Source organism: Vicia villosa, unplaced genomic scaffold, assembly GCF_029867415.1.
Source record: "Vicia villosa cultivar HV-30 ecotype Madison, WI unplaced genomic scaffold, Vvil1.0 ctg.001463F_1_1, whole genome shotgun sequence".
NCBI lineage: Eukaryota > Viridiplantae > Streptophyta > Magnoliopsida > Fabales > Fabaceae > Vicia > Vicia villosa.
The window spans coordinates 35,065-42,713 of record NW_026705625.1 but is presented as its reverse complement, the minus strand read 5'-3'; the positions used below and the strand labels follow the sequence as shown (position 1 = coordinate 42,713).

The 7,649-nt window shown below is 33.6% G+C and overlaps 1 pseudogene; it reads left to right on the top strand.

Moving 5' to 3' along the window:
• Positions 1 to 3,902: 3,902 nt before the first annotated feature.
• On the top strand, positions 3,903 to 6,161 carry LOC131635295 (protein FAR1-RELATED SEQUENCE 5-like; annotated as a pseudogene).
• The last annotated feature ends 1,488 nt before the right edge of the window (positions 6,162 to 7,649 follow it).

Below are 7,649 nucleotides of genomic sequence, written 5' to 3'. Positions count from 1 at the left end.
ATTTAGCCATGGAGCTTATCGGTTATTTATTGTTTTATTAGGTATTGAGTCATTGCTCTGGTCATGTAACTCGGGGGGGGGGGGATATTTGAACTCATGTTTTGTTACTATGAGATATTGGTATATTCTCTTATTTGAACTTGTATTTGGAAATATATTATGTTAAGTGGCCTTGGTGCCTATGTTTGAATTCATATGACACATTTATGGTATGATAATGTTATTATGTTGGTAGATGATTATAGTATGGGATATAATCATTGAAATTGTTTTGAGAAATTATAATTCCGTTGCGATATGCATACTTGAGAAATCATGAAGTTTGATACGTGTTATAATTTGATCATGTGCATGTTAATTGTATGTTTATGTTTGGTTTTCAATTGTGTTGAAAACGACATGTGGCACCCTTTATTGTATGCATTATATTTACTCTGTGAATATATATAATATTTGAGGTTTAGAAAAGGGGTGTTACAAGTCCAGCTTCTGCTTAGCCCATTCCGACCAAGTCCTAACTAAGTATTCGGACCTGGTCTCTAGAGATGATCTCCTATAATGACCCGTATTTCCTTCTTTATTCGATTTCATTCCTCGGCTTTGAGAAAAATATCTAGGATGTGTACAAGCCCCCCAAGTACGATGTCCTCAACGGGAATGAAGTGTTCGGATAAAAGAAACCTGGTGTTTTTTATCCCGAGTCCATGTGTGAACTCAGATCACCCAACACATGTCTTAGCCAGTTTGTTCCACAACATGTTTTTAGTCGACTAGGTTTTTAACCTTTGACATCTTGATGTTGGATCTATTTTGGGGGAACTTTGTGTTGGGTCATTTTATCCGAGTGTAAAGTTGAATTTTTATTCAAAACTCCTCTCTCGTGGAGTTGAGGTCGACCATCGTTTGGCAAGCCCTAAGTCATTAAGACTTAGGTCTGGATAACTCGGCATTCAACCTAGCCCCGAGCCTTTATGGTTAGTTTGTCATTGTGCTTGTTGCCGAGGAGTATCAACCCGAATACATTTAAAGGACTCGATCTTGTAAGTGATGTCCAATATGGTCCTACGACCCTTATACGAGGAGTGTCAAAATATTGTAACTCGTTTATGGGGAGTATCAATTATGCCTGAGGCTTCAAGTGCGCTTGGACTTCGCTTAGGCCAGAGGTTTTATTAACATTACCCGGCCGAAGCTGTTTAACGCCAAAGGCTTCAAGTGCGCTTGGACTTCAAGTTTTGGTTCAGAGCCCCTAGAAAGGTTGACCGAGTAGGTTCAGAGTCTTTATCGAGGTTGACGTAAATTTGGTTCAAAACCCCTAGCAAGGTTGATCGAGTAGGTTCAAGGCCTTTGTCAAGGCTGACCAACGTTTAGAGCCTCTATCAAGGTTGTCCGAGTAGGTTCAGAGCCTTTATCGAGGTTGACATAAATTTGGTTCAGAGCCCCTAGCAAGGTTGATTGAGTAGGTTCAGAGCATTTATTGAGGATGACCAACGTTTATAGCCTCTATCAAGGTTGATCGAGTAGGTTCAGAGCCTTTATCGAGGTTAACGTAAATTTGGTTCAGAGCCCCTAGCAACGTTGACTGAGTAGGTTCATAGCCTTTATCGAGGTTGACCGATGTTCAGATCCCCTAGCAAGGTTGACCGAGTAGGTTTAGAGCCTTTATCGAGGTTGACGTAAATTGGGTTCAGAGCCTCTAGAAAGGTTGACCGAGTTGGTTCAGAGCCTTTAACGAGGTTGACCGAGTACGGTAGTCATTCTTCTGGCCAAAGCCGATTACTGATCCTTTTACATAATCTTTGAATCCTACCTAACTCTGAGACTTAACAAGAGTTGGGTGTATCCCATCCATGCAGGGGAAAAGGACGACACCCTTTTCTCCTTTTAATAAATCTAAATGAGCTATTTTACAAACGACAGAGACAATAGCTCGCTTGCTACAACAATACTAATTAGTTAAGGTTAAAATTTGCATCTTCCAGCCTCCTGCTTTTGTCAGAGATCACGCTTTCGTTGAGCTGTCGACATTTGACAAACTAGAAGGAAGTCAGCCTCCACAAGATTTACTCCTTAACAAAGTATCCGTCGGGTGATTAAAACTCTGTCATATGATTCATAGCTCTTTCCGAAGATAATGAATTCCAACAAACCATTTAGTGATGATCTCATTATTCTTATCAATAAAAAATGGTTAAATATACTTAATAAATACTTGTAACTGCTTTATGATTTTTTACTATTCAAGTACTGTAACTGAATGTGGGACCGGTACCCGACTGTCAGGCGATCCGGGCCATATCTTGGTTTGGGCATAAACTTATCTCGCCAGCCAATCGAGTAGGCCAATGTCGGGTTTTGGATGTACAATCGAGTCCAGCCTCTGCTTAGCCCATTTCGGCTAAGCCCTAACTGAGTAGTCAGACCCGGTCTCTAGGGATGATCTCCTATATTGACATGTATTTCCTTCTTTATCCGAATTTGTTCCCAGGCTTTGACAAAAATATACGAGATGTGAACAGGTGGTGAATCATTTTTTATATGTAATGTTGGATTCATATTGTCAACGATGTAAACATGATACATTTTAATGTATATTCAACATTAATTGTACAAATATTAATTGTTCGATTTTTCTAAACTTTTGTTCTTCAAATTATTTGAATAACAAGTTTTGTATGAATAGTGAAAGGTTAATCCAAATCTGTATTTACGGACTCACCCCATTTTATTAAAAAAATACTAATTCGAAAATGTATTTCCTTTGAAACCCTTTTATACATGACTTACTAAACTAAACAGGGTTTATATATATATATATATATATATATATATATATATATATATATATATATATATATATATATGGGTGCCCCTCATGTTATTAGTAAAATGAAACACAAAATGTCTCAATATTTGTATCCCGTTTTTATCTACTTCAACGGCGAGATGACCTCTCTTGAATTTAGGTTCAAAGAGATCACTCGTCTTGTCCATATAAAATTCATACTAGAGAATTTATGCATATATATATATATATATATATATATATATATATATATATATATATATATATATATATATATATATATATATCATATGAGAATACATTTCTTATGTGAGAATAAAAGGAATAAATCTCAGCCATTCAACTAAAATAGATTAATGACTATTGTTGATATCAGAATTTAATTAATCAATTCTATTTCCAAGACAGAAGTTGAAACACACATCCAACTGTTACGCTTTACGTGTAGTTCCCACTATTCAACTTTCTCTCATTTTCTTTCTCTGTGTTGATTCTTTCACTGTACGTGTAAGGTATACTACATTTTCCATTCAGTGTATATGTAAGGTACAACATTCATAGAATCTCTTTGGTTCATTCGCACTGTTCGTCTAAGAGGTATTACATTTTCTATCTGTTAGATTCTTCTATTTTTACATACTAGTATATTTTATTCATTCATAAGTTAATACTATATTTTAATTGATCTACTCATTACTAGTATATTTCATTCATTCATAAGAAATGAATACTATATTTTAATTGAACTACTCATTCACCTAATACTAAAAGACAACTCTTATGAAGAATATATTTTAATTCATCATGAATATTGATTTATGAGAATACATGAATACTATATCTACTTTTCTTTTATGGTATTCTCCCCTGAACATTGTTTACATCCATGATCAAACACATAATTTAATATTAATTGCAAGCAAAAAATGTTCGCAAATGAATTAGAAATTCACAAATAATACTAGTCAATTTATATATACTAGTAATTACATACGGCATTCAGTCACTTTACACTATATTCATGAAGACTATTTTATTTTTTTAATTGCTAGGTTATTTATAATAGTTTTTTGTTGTTTTTATTAGGAATATTTTTATGGAGATGAATGATAGTGATGTTGATTTAGCCTCACCGCTAAAAGACGTCAATGATCAAGAACACACATTGGAGGAATGGATTCCTGTATGTGCTGATGAACTCAAACCTGTGATTGGCAAGGTATTTGATACTTTAGTATAAGGGGGAGTATTTTATAAAAATTATGCACATGCAGTTGGTTTTAGTGTACGTAGTTCGACTGAAACAAAAGATAAAATTGGTGTCAAGTGGAAATATTTTCTTTGCTCAAAAGAATGTGTTAAAGTAGAAAAAAAGAAAGTGATTCCTGAGTTGGTTATGGCTGAAAATAGTTTGGCTAAAAGCAGAAAAAGAAAACTGACACGAGAGGGATGTAAAGCAAAAATTATTTTCAAGAGAACTATTGAGGGTAAATATGAAGTCTCAAAATTTCATGAAGGTCATTCACATGGACTAGTCACGCCTAGAAAGAAACAATTCTTAAGATCAGTAAGTAGTGTGAATAGTGTTCATAAAAGTTTATTGTTTTCCTACAATAGAGCTAATGTGGGGACTTCAAAAGTTTATCAAATAATGAAGGAGCAGGTCGGGAGTTATGAAAACATAGGATGTACACAAAGGGATTTTCAGAATTATTCAAGAAATTTAAAAGAATTGATCAAAGACTCTGATGCAGATATGTTTATTGATAATTTTAGAAGAAAACGTGAGATGAACCACTCATTTTTCTATGATTATGAGGCTGATAATGAAGGGAAGCTAAAATACGTGTTTTGGGCTGATGGAATTTGTCGAAAAAATTACTCTTTGTTTGGAGATGTAATTTCATTTGACACAACATATAGTACAAACAAGTATTCCATGATTTTCGCTCCATTTACTAGCGTAAATCATCATCGTCAAAGTATAACCTTTGGGGCTGCATTGTTAGCTGATGAAAAAAATGAATCATTTGTGTGGTTGTTTGAGGCATTTTTGAAAGCAATGGGAGGACATAAACTTGTTGTGATAATAACAGATCAAGACCAAGCTATGACGAATGCAGTGGAAGAGGTTTTTAATGGGTCTTCTCATAGATTTTGTATGTGGCACATTCTAAAAAAACTTTCAGAAAAAGTGGGTGGTTCCTTAAATTCGAATGCGGATTTTAATAATCGTCTAAAGTCATGTGTTTGGAATTCAGAGTCCTCGAAAGAATTTGAATTAAAATGGAATAATGTTATTAGTGATTTCAAGTTGGAAGAGAATGTTTGGCTTTCTAAAATGTATGATCTTAGAAGCATGTGGATACCAGCTTATTTTAAAGATATGTTTATGGCTCGAATTTTGAGAACAACTTCAAGATCAGAGAGTGAAAATTCATTCTTTGGTAACTACTTGAACAAGAATCTTACTTTAGTGGAATTTTGGATGCGATTTGATTCTGCATTAGAAGCACAGAGGCATAAAGAACTACTTGCAGATAATGATACACTTCATTCTAATCCAGAGTTAAAGATGAGCATGGATTTGGAGAAGCACGGTAGAGAGGTTTATACTCATGAAAAATTTTACATATTTCAGAGGGAGTTATGGAGTGCATGTGTGGATTGTGGAGTTGAAGGAATGCACAATGAAGGTGAGAATTTAATATTTTCTATACTTGATAATGTTGTGGTTAATGACACCAAAGTGAGCAAAAATAAGAAAGTTGTGTATAATTTGTCTAACCACATTGCTTGTTGTTCATGCAAAATGTTTGACTCTGAAGGGATGCCATGCCGACATATTCTTTTTGTACTAAAGGGGAGAGGTTTTAGTAATATTCCAAGTCATTACATCGTTGATAGATGGACGAAACTAGCAACAAGTAAGCCCGTTTTTTATTGTGATGGAAATGTATTAGAGGCATGCTCTAAATTTGAAAGTGATAGGACATTAGTTTCAAAAGCATGGGCACAATTGTTTAAATGCATGCATATGGCCGGTTCAAATAAAGAGAAACTGCTCCTAATTTTCAATGAGGGTTGTAGTATTGAATTGAAAATGGCTAATATGAAGAGTGACATCATACCAAAACCTTTGGATGAGTTGGAGGCTTTTACTGGTTGCAATGTATCTAAGGAAATTGAAGTTCTTCCACCCCAACCTTCACATACTAAAGGTTGTGGAAAAAGAATTAAAGGGGGGAAAGAGAAGGCTATAGAAGAACAACAAAAGAGAACAAGACTTTGTAAAACTTGTAAGAGATATGCAGCCCATGATAGTCGTAATTGTCCCACAAAATTTTCATCTTAATTTTGGGTTGTAACTTTTGATGTGTTTGGATTATAACTTTGAATGTGTTTGGATTTTAAGAGTTTTATTATTGCTTATATTTGTATAATCACATGCTTTAGAAAGTTTGCAAATTGATAGCATTCTTATGTGTTATATAACAGGTTCTGTTACAGGTTATATTGCTAATATTCTATATGTAGTTTAAGTGTGCTGTAATTTGAGCATGTAGTATACAATCATGAAAAAGTATGTAGTATATTTTAATTTGAGCAATGAGCATGTAATATACACAAACATGCCATACAACTTTGAATCTGAATTATATCTCTCAGTACTTTAGTAGAAGAAAATAAAATGTGATACGATAAAGACAGTGATTTATCGCCAACAATATATATAATCCAATACGATAAAGACCGTAATTATCACAAGAAACGTGTTGAATGGAAAATATGATATACAATAGTTATAAAATAAATTTATTATATTTTGCTTCAGGTGTTCTATGTATATGTGAGTTTTGATTATTAGTTTTTGAAATCAAATTAAAGGGTTGGCTGTGTCTATATGTGAGTTTTTTTTTTTTTGACAAGCATGTGTATATGTGAGTTATAATTATGTAAACGTGAAATGATTATGAGAATTAAAACAAGAGAAACCATGTACATGAGTGGTGGGACATGAGAGAAACGAGAGAATTTAATACTATTTAGTTGGCACATGACTCATTTAAAGTGGGGTTTTAATCCTAACCATTTAATTAAATCTAATGGCTAAGATTTATTCCTTTTATTCTCACATAAGAAATGTATTCTCATAGGATATGTTCCCTATATATATATATATATATATATATATATATATATATATATATATATATATATATATATATATATATATATATATATATATATATATATATATATATATATATATATATATGGGTGCCCCTTGTGAGATATTGGATCGAACTCTATTATAGTCGAAGGATAGTTTCTTGGTTCGACAGGATTAAGCATGAAGTCGAAGGTTGTTCACATGCTTGTGTCGAAGATGCTAGGGTTGTTAGCATGTTAAATTAGGTTTTAGTGTTTAAACCCTAATTTGTTAAGTTAGCTTGTTTATTAGGTTGGCTTGTGTAATGGGCCTTGCTGAAAAAACCCATTAGTTAGTATGTTAGGTTTTATTATAAATAGCATACTAGTCTCTCATCATTGCTAAGCTGCAAATCCTAATTTAGGGTGAGAGAGGTTATTTGTTATTCTTGTAAACTTGTAATCTTGTTTTAAGAGAAAGTAAAAGAATAGCAGTTATAACCAATTCTTGTGTTCTTATTATCTCCCCTAATTCCCTATTATACTTTGTTATTGGTATCGTTTTTCACAACAAATTGGTGCGGTGAGCATGGAGAAGATGTCTTCAACAAAGTATGAGATTGAAAAGTTCACCGGAGTGAATGATTTCGGTCTGTGGCGCTTGAAGATGAAAGCCCTACTGGTTCAGCAG